Source organism: Armigeres subalbatus, chromosome 2 (genome assembly GCF_024139115.2).
Source record: "Armigeres subalbatus isolate Guangzhou_Male chromosome 2, GZ_Asu_2, whole genome shotgun sequence".
In the NCBI taxonomy this organism is placed as follows: domain Eukaryota; kingdom Metazoa; phylum Arthropoda; class Insecta; order Diptera; family Culicidae; genus Armigeres; species Armigeres subalbatus.
Window position 1 is genome coordinate 76,831,359 of NC_085140.1, and position 23,564 is coordinate 76,854,922.

Below are 23,564 nucleotides of genomic sequence, written 5' to 3' on the forward strand. Positions count from 1 at the left end.
TCTATGATTGATTCTCGACACCCTAAGGGGCATGAGAACTTACAGCATTACAGCAGTCCGTCTGGCCGAGATGAATATTTGCTTTGATGAGGTGTTGGAACGTTACAGGGCACGCTACCTCGTCTCTGAACATCAAGTAGTAAGGGGACTGATTCTCTAGGTATTTTTCGATTTAAGATTGATAGGAAGGCTGTTGCAATATTGTGATCATTTTTTTGACGCAATTCTAGTTGACCCTTAATATTCGAAAAAAAAAACAACCGACTCCACTCCCAAGGGGTGATCCCAAGCTATTCACTGGGATTGTAGTTTCAAAGTTTACATGAAAAAGAGGAAACTGTTCCCAACTCCATCTCACTGAACATATATTCATCTCATGCGTGCATAGTTCTGACAAAACAAAAATCACAAACATGACGAACAATACAAATTTGTTAAGAAAATTATTTTGAGCTTTTTAGTGGAATTCTCTTGTCATAAGACGAGTTTGTACAAACTCGTCTTATGATAAGTGAATACAAATTTGTTTTCATTGCTTTGTATTTAATGGAATAAACATAGGAGCTATGAGATGAAGTTCAGGGGCCGTAACCCTATTCCGTGGAGCTACATGAATATGAACAAGGTGTTCAATAAATTATAGTTCATCACCGTACCGTACAAGTATTACACAACACTCCAATAAATTGCGATTTGTTTTCTCCTGGCGAATTCTCTGTGGAACATAAGCGAACGGAACTTCACACGTTGGGGATAAGTCATCCTTCATCGACAACAAGTCGCCGAAAGCCACCATCATCACAATTCACAGCATATCATGAGATCTAAAGCGATAAACAACCGATCTCGATTGTTCTGCGCTGTTTACATTCCGATTAGACACACATCGTGGCCCGGCCATTTAGTCGCAACCCCCGTCTCTTCTCAACCCGGCGCAGTCCGGTTTGGCTGGCGCAGTGACCGCACAATCGCTAATCAATGGTGCTAATTTTCAGTTGTCAACTCTTCCACGACGGTTATTTCTTCTTCTTCTTCTTCTTCTGATGATGATGATGATAATTATAATGATGATGATACACTTCATCAGAATATCGCATCTTTAATTAAAATCACTTTTGCACTCTCTTCGCACTGCTTCTCACTTGTGAGTGTCTCACTGGTTGGTGGTGTGGGAACTGCGTAGGCACTTTTATAGCCGCTGCAAACTCGATCAACGGGAAAGCAACCGCGCCAGCAGTCTCGAGGACTCGATGTCCCTCACCACCATTGGACAGAATGGTGCCACTGCTGGTTGCCCACATCGAAGATGGCGATGACAAATTGTACTGAAATATAGTTTTTCCGTCTCGCCGCCAACCAACCGCCACGAGGCCTCACAACAGATGGATAATGGGACATAAAAGGATCAATGTATTGTTTTAGATATTGATAAATGTGGGACCAATTCTTATCTTCTCATGTCGATAAATTAGGTTTTAAGAAACATGGTTAGCACTATAAGAGTGTACTGTACATATATAATAAAACAACGGCAGCAAAATAAAATTCCCATGAAGAATTAGAAGTTTTCCATAAGCAATTAGGAAATTGACAATTAAGAAATCAGGGTATGGGCAATAGATAATTATATTTATTGAACGGCTACTCAGTCTTACAATTTCTCAACGAGTTCATTATCTACCCGACGTTTCCCGACACGGGAATAGTGTCTTTTTAGGAAAAAAACACAATTCCCGTGTCGAAACGTCGGGTAGATAATAAACTCTTTGTGAAACTGTAAGACTGAGTAGCCGTTCAATAAATATAACTCAATCGCACAGTCGATCCATAATCAATAAATAATTCTAAAATTTCCACAACTAATGCAAATTGCAAATGAAAATTTTCCACAAAACAAAAATAAATTAGCACCTTTGAAAGCAAACATTGTAATTGTAAAAGAATAATTTTCCATTTGGAAATCAAAAGGGAATTTCAACTAGCTCGAAGCATTGCCAGAAAAACTGTGAATAATGTGAATCAAAAAAGGAATCATGAGGAACATTTTGCGGCATAAGAAAAACGGGATTCCGAGGACTTACCATAGAAGGAATGCATGAACAAGACTCAATATTTATCACCGAACACTTTGCCAACCACTTTTAAGAGACATCTGCAATTGGAACATCTGAAGTAGTTACCGGAAGGGAATGCTACACTGAATAGCATTTTTAACCTGCAAGAATTCATTCGAGCAATCGACGTTGCTATAGGGTGTTCTACAGGCACAGATAATCTTGGTTATCCAATCATTCGACAACTACTAATAAACGGAAAAATAGCTATGCTACGATGATTTAACCGAGTCTGGATCGAAGGCAAGTTCCCAACCCGATGGAGAGAGGGGTTAGTTGTACCAATCCCTAAACCAGGAACAACACTAAACACTGCAGAGAACCACCGCCCAATCACGCTGCTCATAAGCATAGACAAAATATATGAGCGTATGGTAATCACCGACTATTGAATTTGCTTGAAACGAACAAAATCTTGAACCCGAACCAGCACGCCTTCAGAGCCGGGAGAGGTACGGCTATGTCCTTCGCGGAACTAAAAGAAATCATCGAAGAATCCAAACTAAAGAAAACACACCTCGAATTTGCTCTGCTTGACATTCGGAAGGCATACGACCAGGAATGGTGACCACATATACTGCAACAACTGGAACGGTTGAACATCGGAAAACGCCTGAAAGCATGTGTCAGCGAATTCTTGAAGGACCGCAGGTTTCACGTCTGCTATGGTGGGGACCTTTCATCGCAGAAACTGCAAGAAAGAGGAGTCCCATAAGGCTTTGTATTGGCTGAAACGCTGCTTCTTTTAGTCATGAATACTGTATTCGAAGTAGTGCCTAAAACGGTGCGAATTCTGGTATACGCGGATGACATTGTGTTGATCTCAATATCAAAACAACTAGCAGCAGTCCGTCGACAACTCAAGGATGCGGTAAAAGCAGTAAACTACTGGTCTAGGAAAGACAAGCTTAGTTTTTCGACAGCTAAGTCTTGTATCTTGCATGTATGTCAACGAACAAGACACAGATGGAGGAAACCAAAAACAGCGATAATGATAGACGATGATACCATTCTAGAAGTAAAATAAGCTCTCTTGAATCGGATAAACTTTATAAAAGCGTTATCATCTAAACCCAGTCGATTATCACTGTGGGAAATTAGCAATACATTAGGACTATCAAAACTAACATACGGTATAGAACTCTATGGAATGGATATTACCAATATGCTGCAGCCTGTTTTCAAAAAGCTATTAAGAAAGTCATTATATCCTCTAAGACCTAAAGTCTCGCTGTAGAAGCCGGTGAGCTTCCACGGGATCTGCGAATTGCCGAAATTTTTGCGCGCAAATATGTCCAACTGGCCGAGAAACCCAGCAAAGCCTACCCACACTACCACGAGGCTGCAACACCATTTTCATGGAGTTTACTGGACGGACATCTCATCCCTCACATAGCCGAACTACAGCGAGTATGACGCCGCCCGCATCAATGTGGACTGGTCCATCAAATATGGCTTCAAAAAAGGCCATAATGTAACTTTAGCGAAAAGATTCACCAAAGAACTCCTCAATGAAAAGAACCCAACACACGCCAAGATATTCTCCGAAGGTTCTTAAGCCCAGTATGAGGTCGGGATTGGGATAGTAGGTAACAGACTATTGGTCGAAAGTAGCTTACAACATCAATGTAGTGTATACACAGCAGAAGCAGCAGCTAGCAGCCTTAGTAGCGGCAGCGCGATACGCCCCGAAAACGCCTACCAATACCATGACAGATTCAGAAAGTTGCGTTTGCGTAACAACAATCGAAAAGGGAGAATCCGATCATCCGATTATCCAAGATTTTGAACAAATGACAACAAAAAAGAACATAGTAGTCTGTTGGATACCGGGGCACTCCGGAATCTTAGGTATTTGAGGAAGCGGATCAAGCAGCAGAACGAGGCCGAAATGCTAGGTCACTCTATAGATCGGTACCTGTATCGGATTAAAGGACTATTTCGAGAAAAATTTCAATCCAAATGGGATTCACACCGTCCAACATTCCTTCAAACTGTAAACCATCCATCGAAAAATGGAATGACCGAACTGATAGACGTGAGCAACGGTCATATCTTGATGACGAAGAAACACCTATTTGACAATATTAGCTTATCAAACTGCGAAACGTGTAACGTGGAACTCACGGTCAAAAATCTCTTACTCAGCTGTATTAAAATTGAAAATATTGAAAATAGGCTTTAGTAACAACATAATTGTGCTAAGTAAAAACCTAAAGAACAAATCAATACTATTCAAATAATTAAAAAAATTTAAAATTAAAATTTCAAAATGTAAAATTGAAGAAATTTGAAATTGTAATTATAACAACGATTGCGACACATATATTTAATCAGAGGTGAATGAACGCCTAGATTTAAAGCTTCTTAAATAAAAAAAAAAACTAGATCAATCCACCTAGCGTTGGTGGTGCATTTCTCGCGCATTAAAAAATCAAGAAAAACACTTAAGAGAGGTCGAAATAGTACTTTAGGGGGATAGATTTAACTTTTTCCATCAATTCATATCTGTCATTTGAATGCATTGCTGTAACCTTTGAAAAAAAAAATCGTTTTTGAATTTTTTTCCAAATGGTTTTTTAATAACTTTGGAACGCAATAGCGATCGTGCCAATTTTCAATAAGAAAAACTAGGCCGTAATCCGCGTAGATTGCAATCTGTTGCAAACTGTTTTTGTTTATTTTGCTATTAACAAGAACAAACTAGTAGCTCAATAAGAAAATTATTCTGAGCTTTTTAGTGGAATGTTTTCACCTGTCATAAGACGAGTTTATACAATCCCATTGAATGCAAAGGTGGGCGCACAGGAAGCTGAAGTTTATGATAAACAAATATCGAACAACGAGTTTTTCCCATTAGTCCGTCAGAGTATTCTTTAAAATTGGCAAATGATTTGCTCACACAACGAACTTAGACAGTGGCTATTTTCCATAGTCCCTAAAGTTTCTGCACGAGCGTGGTTCAGAAGTAAGGACTTAAGCCGATGCTTCATTTGCACGATGTCGAGGCTTATGTCCAATCACTATTCACTAAACGCACATCTCTATAGAATAAACGATCGATAGCAACCTATGTCGGTGTGGGGTTACGATGACATCGATCACGTAGTTTGGTATTGCACGGAAAATGGCGCCTCAAGAGAGCAATTATTGGATACCCTTGTGGCCCGAGGTAAACAATCCTTCAGGGAAGTTCGAGGTGTTTTGGGAGATCGCGATGTGGTTTATTTGCAGGCCATCTATGCCTTTCTTTGCTCGTCTGACATAAAAGTCTAATACTTCAATTTTTTTTTTCTCAATTTTTTTCTTGGCTCTGTCTTATTGTTCCGTGTACCATGAAGCTCTGCCTATCCGGAAGATGCTCTCTGAAGAACCATAACCCGTGCACGACGCTACGCCAAACCAAACATGACGTCAAATACCCGGATGAGCAGCTGAAATACCTCAAACCTAAATCCCAACCCCGTCCATCCTCAAATTACGCAATCTAACCTTGAGTCGCCACGAGTATCTTGGTCTTTGTCCCTTTCCCTTACTAACTGTTGATAATAAGATGATATCGATTGTAAATATCATTAATAGTCTCGGCTCCGTTAAGTGTTATACACGCCTGAGCCTGTCAAATAAATACAATAGATAAAAAAAAATCCCATTGAATTCCACCACTTAATTGTATCTTGACAGATACGTATTTCGACCTCAAAAGTAAGGCCGTCTTCAGTGTCTCGTACTTGACTCGACTTGTCAAGTCAAGTACGAGACACTGAAGACGGCCTTACTTTTGAGGTCGAAATACGTATCTGTCAAGATACAATTAAGTGGTGGAATTCAATAGGATTGTATAAACTCGTCTTATGACAGGTAGTAGCTCAAGATATTGAAAAGGTCTTGTCAATGGCAAAATCTGATATTTTTATGATACATATTGCAAATTTTTGTTATTTTCGCTTGTCATTTTTACTCTTATTTCAAACAAGTTCATATCATGTTTTGTTATCAATATCACGTTTTACTGTCAGTGAGCTACGACAAACGTGCCTAAACTAATTTTGGATTTTTTTTTCACAATTTAACACTTTCCCAATGGAGATTTTAAGAAGAACTGGCCAAATCAAGAAAAGAATTGTTATAAAAAAGGAAAATTTAATTCGATTTTTTTATCGCAAACAGGCCAACGAGATTGCCACTTTTGAGCTTTTCACTCTAGAATACAGTGTTTATCTTCCATCAGCTATGTGTGAGATTGCGGGAGTGATCACAGAGGGGAGCATGACTTGCGATGAATCGAAACAAGGTTTAAAAAATGCTTCTCTGCCTCCTATTAAGATACTGGACTGCAAACAAATGTATTCAATGTCGCAGGAGGGGGAGAATCAAGTTTGTTCGCCTTCAGACTCCTTCAGTGTGACCTTCTCCGGGTCCGCATTGCCTGATTATGTGATGATTGGAAAACTTCGTCTCAATTCGTGATGAATTGTGTTAATAGCAAGCAGCTGGGACACACCGCTCAGTACTGCTGCAATAAACCTCGCTGTGCATCGTGCGGAGAGAAGCATGTGGATGGCGCGTGCAAGACGGCGTCGAAATGTGTTGATTGCAACGAAGGCCCTCCGCATGCTCTCGAAGCTTGCTCGACGTACATACAGTGGCGAATTCACCAGAAACGGTCTCTTCAGCAGTGGTCTCGATTGCTTAATTATCGATCCATGCAGTGTAAATTCTGAACCCCTAGGCCGATTTCGACCAAATTTGGAACACAAATTTCTTTATCTTAAGAAGGGGACGATAGGGGGTTAAGCGTGCTCTTTGGAAAAGGGGGAGGGTGTGGGGGGAGGGGTATTGTTCAGTTTCAACTCAGTGTAAATTCTGAACCCCTTGGCCGATTTCAACCAAATTTGGAACATAAATTCTTTTTCTTAAGGAGACGACGATAGGGGGTTAAGCATGCTCTTTGGAAAAGAGGGAGGGTGTGGAGGAAGGGGTATTGCTTTGTTATCAATCAACTCAGTGAAAATTCTGAACCCCTTGACCGATTTCAATCAAATTCGGAACACAAATTCTTTGTCATAAGGAGGCGACGATAGGAGGTTAGGGATGCTCTTTACAAAAGAGGGAGGGTAGGGGGAGAGGTATTGTTTAGCAATCGATCAACTCAATGTAAATCCTGAGCCTCATGACCGATTTAAACCAAATTTGTACAAAATATTGTGTGTCCTAAGGAAGCGATTTTAGTGGATGTGGTTAAGTAATTTTAAAAGACTAAAATAAATACTCCCCCTAAACAATTAGAAAATTCCCATAAGAAAATAGAAAATTGCCAATAAAGAAATCAGGGTATGAGCAATAAATAAATATAAAATTTCCACAAATAAAACAAAATTTCCATAAACAATTAAAAATTTTCCACAAAACAAAAATAAATAAGCACTTTTAAAAGCAAAAATTGCAATTATAAAAGAAGAATCTTCCATAAAAAAAATTTCACGAAAAAAATACAAAATTTCCATAAATAAATCAATATTAGCAATAAAAAATTTCAAAATTTTCCACAAAATAAATATTACTTTTCCATAAAAAATTAAAAAATTTCCACGAAAATAATCAATAAAGAGCAATAAAAAAACAGAAAATTTCCATAAAGAAATATAAAAAGCAATCAAACTGTGCTTTTTTTCCATAGATGACCCTTCTTTAAAAGCGTTTAAAATTCATGTAAAATTTCATCAGCTTTATTGCTTTCTTGTATTTTTGAATGGAAATTTTTTTATTTTTTGTTGCACTTTATTGATTATTTTGTAATTTTTATTTTTATTTTTTATTGATAAATAAAATTATTTTGTGGAAAATTTTGAAATTGTTTATTGCTAATATTGATTTATTTATGGAAATTTTGTATTTTTTTCGTGGAACATTTTCATTTCTTTATGGAAAATTCTTCTTTTATAATTGCTATTTTTTGCTTTTAAAAGTGCTTATTTATTTTTGTTTTGTGGAAAATTCTTAATAGTTTATGGAAATTTTGTTTTATTTGTGGAAATTTTATAATTATTTATTGCTCATACCCTGATTTTTTTATTGGCAATTTCCTAATTGTTTATGGAAAATTTCTAATTTTAAATGGAAATTTTATTTAGCTGCCATTTTAAAAGGGGGAGGGTGTGATAGAGGGGTATTGTTTAGTTATCAATCAATTCAGCATGACTTCTGAACCCATTTATCGATGTCCACCAAATTTGGAATTCATATTATCTGTCTATATCAGACTGGGTAGGAGTGCCATAGCTTAACGAAAGAGAGGGTATATTCATTAAATGAACAGTTTAGTATACCTTTTTATTGCATAGGTCAATTCAAATCAAACACGTAAACACGTAATCCCTACCCAAAGGAAAATATTATAGAGAGGCTGGAAGGGACTTTTGGAATGGGAGGGGGGTATTGGGATTGGGTATTGTTTAGAAAACGACTTAATTTAAAATCCCTTTATTTAGAACATCCGAGGTTCTTTGACATTGTACAATGCTCCGAAAACAAATTGCCCGAATTCCTTAAAAATAGCAAATCCTTGACAATAACATTTTCCAGGTAATAACATTTCCCCAAAAATGACTAACGAAAATGATATTTCCCGATACACATATCCCAGAATATGACATTTCGCTGAAAATGACATATCCCTGAATGAAGCAGGCCATTAACATAACACTATTTGGCCTAAGGTCATTCGACATGAAGGACATTTGGGATAATTATGAACAGCATCAGAAAAATCTTGCATAGAAAGCAAGCATTTGCTGGGTATAAAACAATGAAAATTATTGTTCATCGGAATAATGGTATGCCCAGTGAAAAGCAATGATTAATGTGTTTCCTTCTGAATGGTGGATGTGATTGCTTCTTTAAAAGTAGGCATTTGCCCGGAATAAGGCAATGGTGGGTGTGATCCCTTCTTTAAAAATATGCGTTGCCCGGAATATGGCATCGATGAATGTTTTTCCTTCTTTAGAAATATTCTTTCAATCAAATGATAAAGTATGAATAAGTAAACACAATTACCCTGTTGACCAATTGGTTTTATCATTTTCCGATTGTAAAAGAAAACTGCAAACCAAACTGGCAATTCCGAGCAAGGCCGGGTACATAAAGCTAGTTTTAAATACAGGAGAAGTTACACGAGTGGCTCCTCCAGCAAGAGATAGCCGTCTAGATCTTTCCATTTGTTCGAGCTCATTATCATTGGACTGTACTTGGAAGGTGGTCCAAGATCCCCATGGTAGTGATTATTTGCCGATCGAAGCCTCGATTTCCAATGGACGTAATCCATTTGTTTCTATCGACCTCTCATATTACCTCACAAAGCACATCGATTGGGTAAAATATGCGGAGACCATCATGCGCAGACCGATCGTACTTCACAAACGGTACATCGCGCTCGAGATCCAGTTCAAGAAGCTGGTCAAAGTGAAGAAACTCGGATATTGGCGCACTTTTGTTGAAGGTTTAACGCGCGAGACCTCAATGAAAACTCTCTGAGCCGTCGGGAGAAGAATGCGCAACGCGTCGTCCGTAAACGAAGATCGTGAAAGCTCGTCGCGGTGGATACTCGACTTCGCAAAGAAAGTTTGTCCGGATTCGATGCCGATGAAGCAAGGGTCACGTGATTCTTTTGCTAACAGGGATGATATGGATCGCCCCTTTTCGATGATTGATTTCTCGCTTGCTCTCCTTTCATGTAACAATTCCGCTCCAGGGATGGATAGAATCAAGTTCAATTTACTCAATAAAACTTCCTCCTGGGGGTTCGCTAACTTGGGAAAACCCAATTAAAAAGCAGCTAAATGTCAGAATGTGTTGTCAAAAACGCGTTGACGTTTTGTTTCCGTGTTTGGCGGGATCGATATTACAAGCCGCCAGACATTCTAAATACTCACGCTCCTCTAATGTGGACGTGTACTATACACATGTGAAAGTGTTGGCTTGAGAAATGGATTGCGAGTGATTTGACTATGCGTCCAATTTGGGAATCTCGAGCTCGTTCAGTAGCCGCTAGGTTGCGAAGGCCGACGGAGGTCCTTCGTAGCTTAGTTGGTTAAAGCTCCAGTCTAGCGTACTGTAGGGTCATGGGTTCGAGTCCCATCGAAGGGAAAGTGGTTACCTCCAATACATTTTCCAAATCAATATCTTCCACATAACGTACATATTCACAATTTTGAATGCATTAGCAATCATGAACTTCTTTCATAATCATGCATAGCATAGCATGTCGTGGAACATTAAAGTCTTTCAAGTGAATAGCTTCAAGAAGCGAAGAATTTCGAGATGTTTCAATTACCAAATGCCATTTAAAGGCACCCAAAACATTATTACGGAAATAAGGTTACTTAACTAGTTGAATCCTGGCACATAAGAGAACCTAATATACGATCTAGTGTTTGCTGGATAGGGGGATACTATAATAAATGTGGTCTATTGCATAAGAGTCTTGAAATTCTGAGTGATTGCACCAATTAAAACAGTTACAGTTATCATTTGAAAAAAAAAAGATAATTTTGATTGTATTGTGTGATTCGTTTCATGCTCCAAGTATGGACATGTAATTAAACTACAAACTGTTTGAGCTGTGTGTCTATAATCAAAGGAGATGTGTTCCTGAAGCCCATCAAGAACTCCTGAACAACTTTGCCAATCTCACTTCATCGAACTGAGCCGAATGGTATATAAACAGCACACCAATATGTCCCTCTATAAACAACTTCCGGGACCCTTGTTGTGCGATGTGCGAGAAAGACATAAAAATGTAATTATTCTGTCTTGCTGATTTTTTTTACAATATCGCAGCTCAAATAAAAGTTCTTCCGAAATTGGGAAGTATAGCAGAGTTTTCTAGAAATAGAAATAGCGGGAAACACTTCCTGTCGTTTGAAGCTCTAAATCCAATCAAAATGTGGACTAAGACGCAAAATCCAATTGACAGTGCTTCTCCTTTCAAAAAGTTAAAATGCAATCAACAATTTTACAACACACTTTACCTATCAAATTCACTCGTTTCCCATAAATTCATATTGATTGACCTTTCCCAATGGATAGAAGCTACTTTTGATCCTTTTATGTCACAATGCCACACTGATACTACGCCGAACCACGCCGGGGTGCCGAGTAGGCGGTGTTTGCTTTGTCGGGCTCTCTGCTTGCACACACTTTCCGGAATCGTAACGCAGTCGTCCGCCGAAGCGCCGAGAACGCGCTTTGATGAATGAGGTTGACTCGTGGTGGGTGGGGTGTTGGTGTTTTGAAGTCACATGCCACCTACCGATTTTTCCACTCGTAAGCAAAAAGCAAGCGAGAATGGAAATTGCAAACTCGCGTTCGTTATCTTCCTCCGGACGAAATTCACTCACTCTGTAACAGATGGTCACTGCTGGCGGGCCGAAATGGGAAACTAGGAGGAAGGAAATGTCACGGGACTCACACACTGGATGCAGCGGACGAAGGGAACGAGAACACTACGGGATCGTGACCGCGGTCGGTCGATTTTCGATGGTTACTATCTGGACTAATGATGATCGCGTTCGCGCTCCGCGACAGTCGATCTTGAACGACAACTCTGCAGCGCAGCGACGACGCCCCCCAACATGGACAACGTACCACCGAGTCAAATTTCCAACCCGAAAATGTTACCGAATGTTCTCATCGAAGAAGAACCACACTCACGATTGCTCTTTTCCACCATCTAAATAATACGAACGCGCCCGATGGGGTGGTTTGAGTTATGGAGGATTCGCTTTTCTAGACGTTCTGGGTTGGTGGCGATGATGGTGTTTCTACGGTTCCGTTAGTGTAGGAGGTTAGTAAGTACAGCGGATGTGGCCTACATTTGACGAAATCTAGCGAAAAACTAAACTCTGCTCCGGTGGCAACCGAGGCCAGGAGCTGACCAGAGTAAGGTCTTGCGGTGCTGGACGTTGTTTCGCTGCCGAAAGTAGAAGCTACTAACCGTGGGATTGAGCGGATTATGGACGAATGAGAGCGAGAGTATGGCATTCGGAGCGGGAGAAATGCCAGTGCGGAAGAGAATCCGTAGATTGGAGGAGGAATGCATAAGTATGTTGAAAACTTTCAGAACAGTGGGAATTTAGTGGACTAATTGATGCCATCGTCTAATGAGTATTTTAGATAAGCTATGCTAATATGAGCACGTTTGTTCCAGATCGTTCACGTTACAGATGAACGATTTGTTAAATCTAAACTTCCGGATTTTTTTTTAATTTTTTTTGTTTCAAATAAAGGAAATATGTAATACGTAATAAAGAAAACAATAAATAAATAACAGCAGCATGCAAAGTATCCATGCACATTGCACATATGCAAAAGAAAACGTTCCAGAATTGGCGAACTAACAAAAAATACACCGTGATTAAATTACGGTATTCGGTATTTCCAGAACATTACATAGAACGTGCCAGATAAAAATATGTTGTGATTTTAAATGAATTTTCATGCAAATATTTGAAGCATGCACGCTAGACTGGCCCAGGAAACAAAAAGTTGTCGAATTCCACTGGGCACCCCCTAGGATTGTGTCTTTTGGTGAGAAAATCAATCTCTGAAAATTTCAGCTCTATCGCTTGTTGCATAAGCTGGCGCATTTGATTTGAAGTTTGTATGGGGATTTCAACTAAAATATATAGGAAAATACACTTCCGACACTCATTCGATCCGGAAATTGGTTTTGATTGCTCGATTGAGCTCAGAATAGCAAAAAGGGCTATTGGTATGCTACAGAATAATTCCACAGAACATTGTACGATGATTAAATGAACTTTTATTTAGCTTTCGGCTGATTTGTTAGGGGCTGTTTTGTGTACTTTTGGATTTATTGATCGAATCGAGTCAGCTAAAAAGTATATAAAAGTTCATTTAATCATCGTGCAATGTTCTGTGGAATTGTTTTGTAGCATACCAACAGCCCTTTTTGCAATTCTGAGCTCAATCGAGCAATCAGAACCAATTTCCAGATCAAATGAGTGTCGGAAGTGTATTTTCCTATATATTTTGGTTGAAATCCCCATACAAACTTCAAATCAAATGTGCCAGCTTATGTAACAAGCGATTGAGCTGAAATAATCAGAGATTGATTTTCTCAAGAAAAGCTACAATCCTGGGGTGTGCCCCGTGGAATTCGACAACATTTTTTTCTCCCCATACTAAGCTGGGCCAGTCTAATGCACGCACATAAACGTAACTTTCAATCGATATTACTGTTCTTTCAAATCGAAATAAATTGAAACCGTGCATGCTTGTAAAATACAGTCAAGTTTAATTGAATATTAAGTGTTTATTCGTTTGTTGGGATTAGCTGCAATTTCACACGTCGTTGGGTTTTCAAAATTATTTGCTGTGTGCTCCAAAAACCGTGATTAAAATTATGGTGTATTTTTGCTAGTTCACGAATTCGTGAAATCTTCTTTTTGTGCGCATAGAGAAAACATGGTAGAATCAGCACAAGAGCTGTAATATGTCATTTGCATTCGTTTAGGTCGTTACAAATATTAAATAAAAATACGTGCTACTGGTATCCGAAAGGTCAAGTGAGGGGGTGGGGGAAAAGTATAATATAAAATATATTAAAATGAAAAAAAATCTAAAAGGTCCTCGGATTTGTTAAAAAATGTTTTGAAAATCTACAAAATTAACCGAATTTTTTTTTGCTCTCTCCTAATATGATTTTTGGGCAAAAAAAATCGGAGGAAAGGGGGCATATCAGACTCATGCAATTTTTCAACCTAATAAAGTAGTTTATTTTAATATTCTTAAATTCATCACTTTTTTTATTAGTTATGACGAACTTGTAGCGTTTAAATGTTCTTACCCAAACCAGCGGATTCAAATGTTATTACTAAACATCTCTAGAACTAATCTCAAGTTGACACTTGAAAATGGTGATTCCCATGATGTTTACTTTTTTTGTCCACCTCGCATTTTTGAAAGCAACAGTTTCTCGAAATTTGGGTCCAATGCGATTTCGGAATTAGGCATGCTGCTAGTAAGTAAACGTGAATATAATCTTTGGTGAAACAATTTTGCGCAAAATATGTGTGGTACTTGGGTCCTTACACCCTTGCAGTTCGCAATCAACTTGGAAACTGGGAAAAAATCAGAAGGGTTGTGCATAAGACACGACCCGGGCAGAAGCTATGAACAGAATAACAAAACATGATATGGACTTGATTTATATAAGAGATAAAAGAACAGGCAACAATATCAAAAATTTGCACCGAAATATCATTTAAATATCAAGATATGCTATGCATATCTTACAAATTAAGGGCACATGATATTGATCACTTCTTACTAATAGCATAACTTGATCTTCTTATGATATTTCAGTGCAAAAAATTGACATTATCGTCTGATCTTTTATCTTTTATATCAATCATGTCCATATCTCATTTTGCTATCTTATCAACATTTGATATTATTGAGCTATGTTCGTCTACTCGGGGACCGCTCAACGTAAACTACGTAAATCCTCTTAGTGCAATGAGAATCGAAATATCATATAAATATTAGGTTGTATATAAGAAATAATCGCAAATATTAAACATAAATTATGAGAAGTGTAAAATTTACGTTATTTACGTTACAAACAGATCGTAATCTGCGCTCAGTATAAATATTTTCTTCAACCACTGCCGACGACCATCACAGATGTTACTTGGAACGCTACCGGCGAAAACATCGTATCAAGTCAATTCAGAAAGCTGCTGTTTACGGTTTTGCTGGAAATCATAGTGCGGTCGTCAGCATCGACAGCGCTCAATAGAATTTGTTGACAAATCTCAGTGAAGCAGGTTAGTTGAAAGCGAGTGAAAAATGAGAGACAAAATTACACTTGCACAATTCTACTGTCACCGACGACAGCCACTCAATGATTTGCCGCTAATTTGCTACGGATCTTTATAAATAATTTTCTGCAGCTACTCGAAGATGGCTGCCACAGGCCAAAATTCATCTCAATTTCCCCACTAACAGCAGCAAAACGAAAGTAAGAATTTCGCGAGAAAACTTAACTTGTGTGACAATTTCCAATACGGCAAACAAACCCTTCTTCATAATACGATGGTCCTGGAAAAGAATCGATTAATTGTGCCTGCGGTGCCTGGAAGACTGCGGTGGGCCGGGCACGTAGCCAGAATGTCGGACAGTAATCCGGTGAAAATGGTTCTCGACAACGATCCGACGGGAACAAGAAGGCGAGGTGCACAGCGGGCAAGGTGGATCGATCAGGTGGAGGACGATTTGCGGACCCTCCGCAGACTGCGTGGTTGGCGAAGTGCAGCTATGGACCGAGCTGAATGGAGAAGACTTTTATGTGCAGCAGAGGCCACTCCAGCCTTAGTCTGATAATAAATAATTGTGCCTTCACAATCATTATCAATATGCGAGAAAATTTCGCTTGATACGCAATCGCGAACAAAATGGCTAACGCGTGCGAGAAAGCTGCTTTCTTGTATCTAATGTAGTAAACTCATTAGCTCCGCCCCACATCAAATTTGCACCCATAACGATTAACAAAAGGCGGAGCTAACGAGCTCACTATAATGAATACAAGGAAGCAGCTTTGTTCGAGATTCCACGGAGAGCGGTCCCTGCATCGGCATCAGTTTCAGTCGTCGAAGTCGGTTGCGTCCAGCGGATTGCGGTCAAAGCATCGATCTTGGTGATGCTCGTCGGCGTACTGCTGCAGAATCATCGTTGCATGGCCTTCATCAATAGTACCCAAGTGAAAATTTCTAAAAATTGTGGTGAAGCATCGAGTGACCATCCACAACAATCGTCAGCGGATGTGTATCGAGGCGCATAAACCGGTCCTTTTCAGGATCAGCATTTCAAATGGAAGACAATGGATGTGTGACGAATATTTTTTACAGGAACAGAAAATTTGATGACAATTATGAAAGCATCAGTGATGGCCGTCGGCGGTGGCTTTATGCTGAACAAGAAGCATACATAGGTTCTTCTAAAAACCCCCATTTGAAACGAAAGAGATGATTTTAACCATATTTTCTATAAAGTGACAAACAATTAAATGGTAATGATTGCGTCGTTTTGGCGCCCTCCTTAGTCGTGGAGTAAGATGCACGGCTACAAAGCAAGACCATGCTGAGGGTGGCTGGATTCGATTCCCGGTGCTGGTTCAGGCAATTTTCGGATTGGAAATAGTCTCGACTTCCCTGGGCATACAAGTATCATCGTGTTACACCTCACCTGTTACCCACCTTGTTTTCATCATCACCGATGCAAACTCGCGGTGGGTGGCTCACATTGTCCTCTCTTGAGCCTCTTCCTATCATTTACTTCATCTTCGACGTGTTGATGACTAGTCCAATCCGTTTAGCATCGGTTTTCAGTCTGATGTAGGCTTCTTCCAACCTCTCAAAGTAACGTGCCATAATATCTATGTCGTCGGCGAAACCAAATATCTGGACGGACTTTGTGAAAATCATACCACTTGTGTCGATCCCTGCTCTGCATATTACCCCTTCCAAAGCGATGTTGAATAGCTGACACGCAAGACCATCACCTTGCCGTAACCCTCTGCGCGTTTCGAAGGGACACGAGAATGACCCTGAAACTCGAACTACGCACATCACCCGATCCATCGTCGCCTTGATCAATCGTATCAGTTTATCCGGAAATCCGTTTTCGTGCATTAGCTGTCATAGCTGGTCGCGATCGATTGTATCATATGTGGCTTTGAAGTCGATGAATAGATGATGTATTCGCGGGCACGTTGTATTCGCGGCATTTCTGCAATACCTGACGTACACCTGATCTGTGGTAGAGCGTTCACCCATAAATCCCGCCTGGTACTGCCCCACGAACTCTCCTGCAATTAGTGATAGTCAGTTGCATAACATTTAAGAGAGTACCTTGTAGGCTGCGTTCAGCAATGTGATTGCGCTATAGTTGCTACAATCCAGCGGATCATCTCCTCCTGGATTTCTTGGAGATTCAGAGCCGGAGGTCGCATATCCTGCGCACGTGCTCTTAGGTTCATTTTCATTACCATGCCGCCACCGTTCTCTGCCTCATCGCCATTCAAGTGCTCTCCGTAGTGCTGCCGCCACCTTTGGATCACCTCACACTCGTTTGTAAGAAGGTTCCCGTTTATGTCCTTACACATATCAGGCTGTGGCACGTGGCCCTTACGTGAACGGTTTAACTTCTCATAGAATTCATTTCATTTATTTAGTTAACATCTAAACAAATAACACTGAATCAACAATTTGACGCCACAATGCACGGTTCGTGGCCGCATCTCTCCATCCTCGGATACGCCCCACGCTCGCCAAGTCGTTTTGCACCTGGTCTGCCCATCTTGCTCGCTGCGCTCCACGCCGTCTCGTACCTGCCGGATCGGAAGCGAACACCATCTTTGCAGGATTGCTGTCCGGCATTCTTGCAACATGTCCTGCCCATCGTACCCTTCCGGCTTTAGCTACCTTCTGGATACTGGGTTCGCCGTAGAGTTGGGCGAGCTCATGGTTCATTCTTCGCCGCCACACACCGTCTTCTTGCACACCGCCAAAGATGGTCCTAAGCACCCGTCTCTCGAATACTCCGAGTGCTTGCAAGTCCTCCTCGAGCATTGTCCATGTTTCATGTCCGTAGAGGACAACCGGTCTTATAAGCGTCTTGTACATGACACATTTGGTGCGGTGGCGAATCTTTTTCGACCGCAATTTCTTCTGAAGCCCGTAGTAGGCCCGACTTCCACAGATGATGCGCCTTCGTATTTCACGACTAACGTTGTTGTCAGCCGTTAGCAAGGATCCGAGGTAGACGAATTCCTCGACCACCTCGAAGGTATCCCCGTCTATCGTAACACTGCTTCCCAGGCGGGCCCTGTCGCGCTCGGTTCCGCCCACAAGCATGTACTTTGTCTTTGACGTATTCACCACCAGTCCAACTTTTGTTGCTTCACGTTTCAGGCGAGTGTACAGTTCTGCCATCTTTGCAAATGTTCGGCCGACAATGTCCATGTCATCCGTGAAGCAAATAAATTGACTGGATTTGTTGAAAATCATACCCCGGCTGTTACACCCGGCTCTCCGCATGACACCTTCTAGCGAAATGTTGAACAACAGGCACGAAAGTCCATCACCTTGTCTTAGTCCCCGGCGTGATTCGAACGAACTGGAGTGTTCGCCCGAAATCTTCACACAGTTTTGCACACCATTCACCGTTGCTTTGATCAGTCTGGTAAGCTTTCCAGGGAAGCTGTTCTCGTCCATAATTTTCCATAGCTCTACGCGGTCTATACTGTCGTATACCGCCTTGAAATCAACGAACAGATGGTGCGTTGGTACCTGGTATTCACGGCATTTTTGAAGGATTTGCCGTACAGTAAAGATCTGGTCCGTTGTCGAGCGGCCGTCAACGAAGCCGGCTTGATAACTTACCACGAACTCGTTCACTAATGGTGACAGACGACGGAAGATGATCTGGGATATCACTTTGTAGGCGGCATTAAGGATGGTGATCGCTCGAAAGTTCTCACACTCCAGTTTGTCGCCTTTCTTGTAGATGGGGCATATAACCCCTTCCTTCCACTCCTCCGGTAGCTGTTTGGTTTCCCAGATTCTGACTATCAGTTTGTGCAGGCAAGTGGCCAGCTTTTCCGGGCCCATTTTGATGAGCTCAGCTCCGATACCATCCTTACCAGCTGCTTTATTGGTCTTTAGCTGTTGAATGGCATCCTTAACTTCCCTCAAGGTGGGGGCTGGTTGGCTTCCATCGTCCGCTGAACTGACGTAGTCATCTCCTCCGCTGCCTTGACTTTCACTGCCTGCACTCTCAGCGCCATTCAGATGTTCCTCGTAGTGCTGCTTCCACCTTTCGATCACCACACGTTCGTCCGTCAAGATGCTCCCATCCTTATCCCGGCACATTTCGGCTCGCGGCACGAAGCCTTTGCGGGATGCGTTGAGCTTCTGATAGAACTTGCGTGTATCTTGAGAACGGCACAGCTGTTCCATCTCCTCGCACTCCGCTTCTTCCAGGCGGCGTTTCTTCTCCTGAAAAGGCGGGTCTGCTGTCTCCGCTTCCGTCTATAACGTTCCACGTTCTGCCGGGTACCTTGCTGCAGCGCGACCGCCCGCGCTGCGTCCTTCTCCTCCAGAATCTGCCTGCACTCTTCGTCGAACCAATCGTTCCGTCGACTTCGACCCATATACCCGACGTTGTTCTCCGCTGCGTCGTTAATGGCTGCTTTGACTGTATTCCAGCAGTCCTCAAGAGGGGCCCCATCGAGCTCACCCTCTTCCGGCAACGCTGCCTCGAGATGCTGCGCGTATGCAGTGCCGACATCAGGTTGCTTCAGTCGCTCTAGGTCGTACCGCGGCGGTCGTCGGCACAGAACATTGTTGATGACGGATAGTTTTGAGCGCAGTTTAACCATCACCAGATAGTGGTCAGAGTCGATGTTAGCGCCACGATATGTCCTGACGTCGATAATGTCGGATAAGTGCCGTCCATCAATCAGAACGTGGACGATTTGTGATTCTGTCTGCAGTGGTGATCTCCAGGTGTACCGATACGGGAGGCTGTGTTGGAAGTAGGTGCTGCGAATGGCCATATTCTTGGAGGCGGCAAAAACGATTAGTCGTTGGCCGTTTTCGTTCGTCAGCCGGTGAGCGCTGAACTTTCCAATAGTCGGTCTAAACTCCTCCTCTTGGCCAACCTGAGCGTTCAAATCTCCTATGATGATTTTGACGTCGTGGCTTAGGCAGCTGTCGTACTCACGTTCCAGCTGCGCGTAGAATGCGTCCTTATAATCATCAGTGCTTCCGGAGTGTGGGCTATGGATGTTGATTATGCTGAAGTTGAAGAACCGGCTTTTAATCCTCAACCTGCACATTCTTTCATTGATCGGCCACCACCCGATCACGCGTCTTTGCATATCGCCCATCACTATGAAAGCTGTTCCCAGCTCGTGTGTGTTGCCGCAGCTCTGGTAGATGGTATGATTACCTCTAAACGTTCGCACCATTGATCCCTTCCAACAAACCTCCTGCAGCGCTACTATGCCGAATCCACGGTCCTTGAGCACATCGGCGAGTATGCGTGTGCTCCCGATGAAGTTGAGAGATTTGCAGTTCCACGAACCGAGTTTCCAATCGCTAGTCCCTTTCATCGCAGTGGTCTTCGCCGATGGTTCCGGTCCGTACTCTCTTGTTGATTGTTCGTTGCTTATGATTTTTTAAAGGCTGGCTTGCAGGGCCTGACACCCATCCCCCTAAATTTCCGGAGGACCATTCCTCCTTATTTCCGGTGGACCATGGTGCACAGTTTCACTTAGAGTCCCTCGCTGGCACTCGGACGATAATCAGCCGCCCCTAACATGGAGAACAGACGCTGTTGTTAGCCGATCCTGACATGGAGAACAGACGCTCAATAAGATTTGCACCTCCGGAGAGGAGTAAACACCCCTTCCCTGTCAGCATACGACCATAGTTCCCACCGGGGTTGGTTACCCGATCTTCCCTAAGGTTGCTCGTATCCCGGGTCTAGAGGGAAACGAGATTGCTGATGAGCTAGCCAGGAATGGATCTAATGAAAGGTTCATTGGCCCTGAGCCCTTCTGCGGGATCTCAGACTGCTCTGTAAAAATGGAACTGAACAAATATATGGTCAGTCAAATCACATCAAACTGGAATGCACTTCCCCATACGAGCCAATCCAAAAGGCTCGTAACGATTAACCCCAAGAAAACCCAACAACTATTAGGTCTCAACAAAAGGGATCTCAACATCTACACCGGTCTAATAACTGGACACTGCCCCTGCAGATACCATCTACAAAAGATCGGAGCAATCCAAACCTCAAATTGCCGCTTCTGTGACGAGGAGAGAGAAACATCAGAACACAGAACACAGAGAAACATCAGAACACACAGAACACATGCATTGCAGTGCACTCACCCAACGTAGGTTCAAAGTTCTCAGCAAGCCCTTTTTAGGGCCTGCTGACATATGGATCTTATCCCCCAAGGACGTGGTTGGCTTCATAAAGCTAGTCTCGCCAGAATGGGGGAGTCACATACTGTAACTCAGGATCTCTATTCATCAATAATAGATGGTCTTGAGTTCAGTCGATACCAAGGTATCTCAGTGACAAACATGTTACTGAGATAACTTGCGTATTTCACAGTAAAAGGGTATATCACAATAGTCCTAAAATCTGGACGCGGTGATCTTCACCCGGCAAACGAGGATCCCGGCCAGCACCGCGGAAAGGTAGGGATAGGAGTTGCTGGGTAAGAGGCTAAGGACCGCGAGATGGGGTCTATTTTATTCCTTCAGGTACGCGAAGTACCAATGGTACGCTTTACCCAGCATTTGCCGTGCCTTCTCATAGAACTTTCGTGCGTTATTAGCGCGGTACAGTTGCTTCGTCTCTTCACGGTCTCGATCTTCCTGCTGGCGCTTTTTCCTCCGAAAAATCGAGTTCTGTCTGTTCCACGCCCGTTTGTATCGTGCCTCGTTCGCCCTCGTGCGGTGTCGCTCATGCTGCATTCTTCTCCTCAACTAACTGCTCGGATTCGCCGTCATACCAGTCGTTTCTCTGATCCGGGAGCACCGTGCCTAGTGCAGCGGTTGCGGTGCTTCCAATGACGGATCGAATATCTCTCCAGCCATCTTCAAGAGACGCTGCGCCTAGTTGCTCTTCCGCTGGGAGTGCCACTTCCAGCTGCTGCGCGTAGTCTTGGATTAGTCTACCGTCTTGTAGCCGCCCAATGTTAAGCCACGGTGGACGAATCCGACTTGTGGTGTACACCGTCGAGAGGTTTTGAGCGCAGGCATACTGCAACGAGGTAGTGGTCGGATTCAATATTCGCAATGCGGTAAGTGCGGACGTTCGTGATGTCGGGGAAGAATTTACCGTCGATTAGAACGTGGTCGATTTGGTTTTCCCTTACTTGATTAGGTGATTTCCATGTGGCCTTGTGGATATTCTTGCGGGGGGAAAAAGCGCTTCGGACTACCATTCTGCGGGAGGCTCCAAAGTTGATGCATCGTTGGCCGTTATCGTTCGATACGGTTTATCTGGGGCCTGTCGCATAATCGAAATTTTACTAATAATATTAGTAGAGTAGCTTGTAACTTGTATTTTTATGTTGCATAATGAATCTACAAGTATGAATTTACAAGACTAATATTACAAGTAAACCGCACTAATAATATTAGTGGAATTTACAAGTAACTGTTGCATAAAGAAAATACAAGTAGAAATTATTAGCGTTAGCTTGTAGTTTCTTTTACAAGTATGAATGGTGCTGTAATTTAATTTACAAGTAGCTTTTATTTTATTATTTTAGCTGTGCAAATCAATTATGCGTCGTTTAATTGTTTTTAACGACTTAACAGAGAAAGAAACTATTATTCTAGTTGCTTCAAATTACCATATAATGAAATACTGTGCACTAAGAATAAATTTCTCGTTCCGATATAACACTGAGAATTATGAAAATTTTCAAATGACTTTGGATATAGTAGAAGTACTTTAAGTGCTGACATCAAGTATTCAAATGGAGGAGCGCTAAAGATCTTAGTAGTTTAACTTAATCCACTTAAAACATATTAACCAAAACTGAGTTTAGTTTACCCAAAGTTGACTTTATTCATCTCAAAATTGAGAATATATTAATTTACTGAAATTTGTATTATTGTATTATTATACTAAACAATCTCGTTTAAGACCATGCATATTGCTTTATGTTTGACAACAATCATGGGAAAGAAAAGAACGGAAAAACTACCTAAATTCTGAGTAGAATTTATTACGATATTTTCAGCAGTAAGTATTTTGAACTAAAAAAGAAATCGTCCAAATTTCATATTAGAATTAGAAGCAAAACGTAAACCCGCTCAAGTCTCACAATACACGTAAATTAAACCCTCTTCAAAACCAACAAACAAACAAGACTAGCGGGATTCGATTTGTCATGGAGCATACGTTCGCGTAACTTACAAATCGCCTTAATTAAAACTTAAGTCAATCCCAAAGACCACATAAAAACGACTCCAGTGTGCATTACATTGGCTTAATTAAAAATGCCAATACCACGAAGCCGGCTTAAACCTCGGAATCAATAAATTTACAGAGAGTGTTTCGTGCATACCTATCGCAGTCAAAATGTATATTCTATCCACAAATTTGCAAACAAACGTAAACAAACCGTGTACCTCCGCATTGACAGTGAACTGTCGGATGAATTTTGACAGGTAAATGAACCTGACGGACTTGTAATTTCAACCTTACTAATAATACAAGTACTAATATTATTAGTTGGCAAAACATTATTATGCGACGCAAATTACAAGTACTTGTAATTTGTTGACTTGTAACTTGTAACTTGTAGCTAATATTATTAGTCTGATTATG

The 23,564-nt window shown here is 41.5% G+C and overlaps 1 protein-coding gene across 11 annotated transcripts in view; it reads right to left on the reverse strand.

Annotated features, from left to right (window-relative positions):
* Window positions 1-23,564, reverse strand: part of LOC134209273 (calcium-binding protein E63-1) — a 370,945-nt gene that overhangs the window by 146,394 nt on the left and 200,987 nt on the right. The window contains exon 1 of one of the 11 annotated variants that reach the window (XM_062685265.1): window positions 11,513-11,766. The exons of the other annotated variants lie outside the window; for them this stretch is intronic. The gene's annotated coding sequence lies outside the window, so the exon portion shown is untranslated. Of the gene's footprint in view, window positions 1-11,512; window positions 11,767-23,564 lie in introns of those variants that run through there. 11 annotated transcript variants of the gene reach the window in all.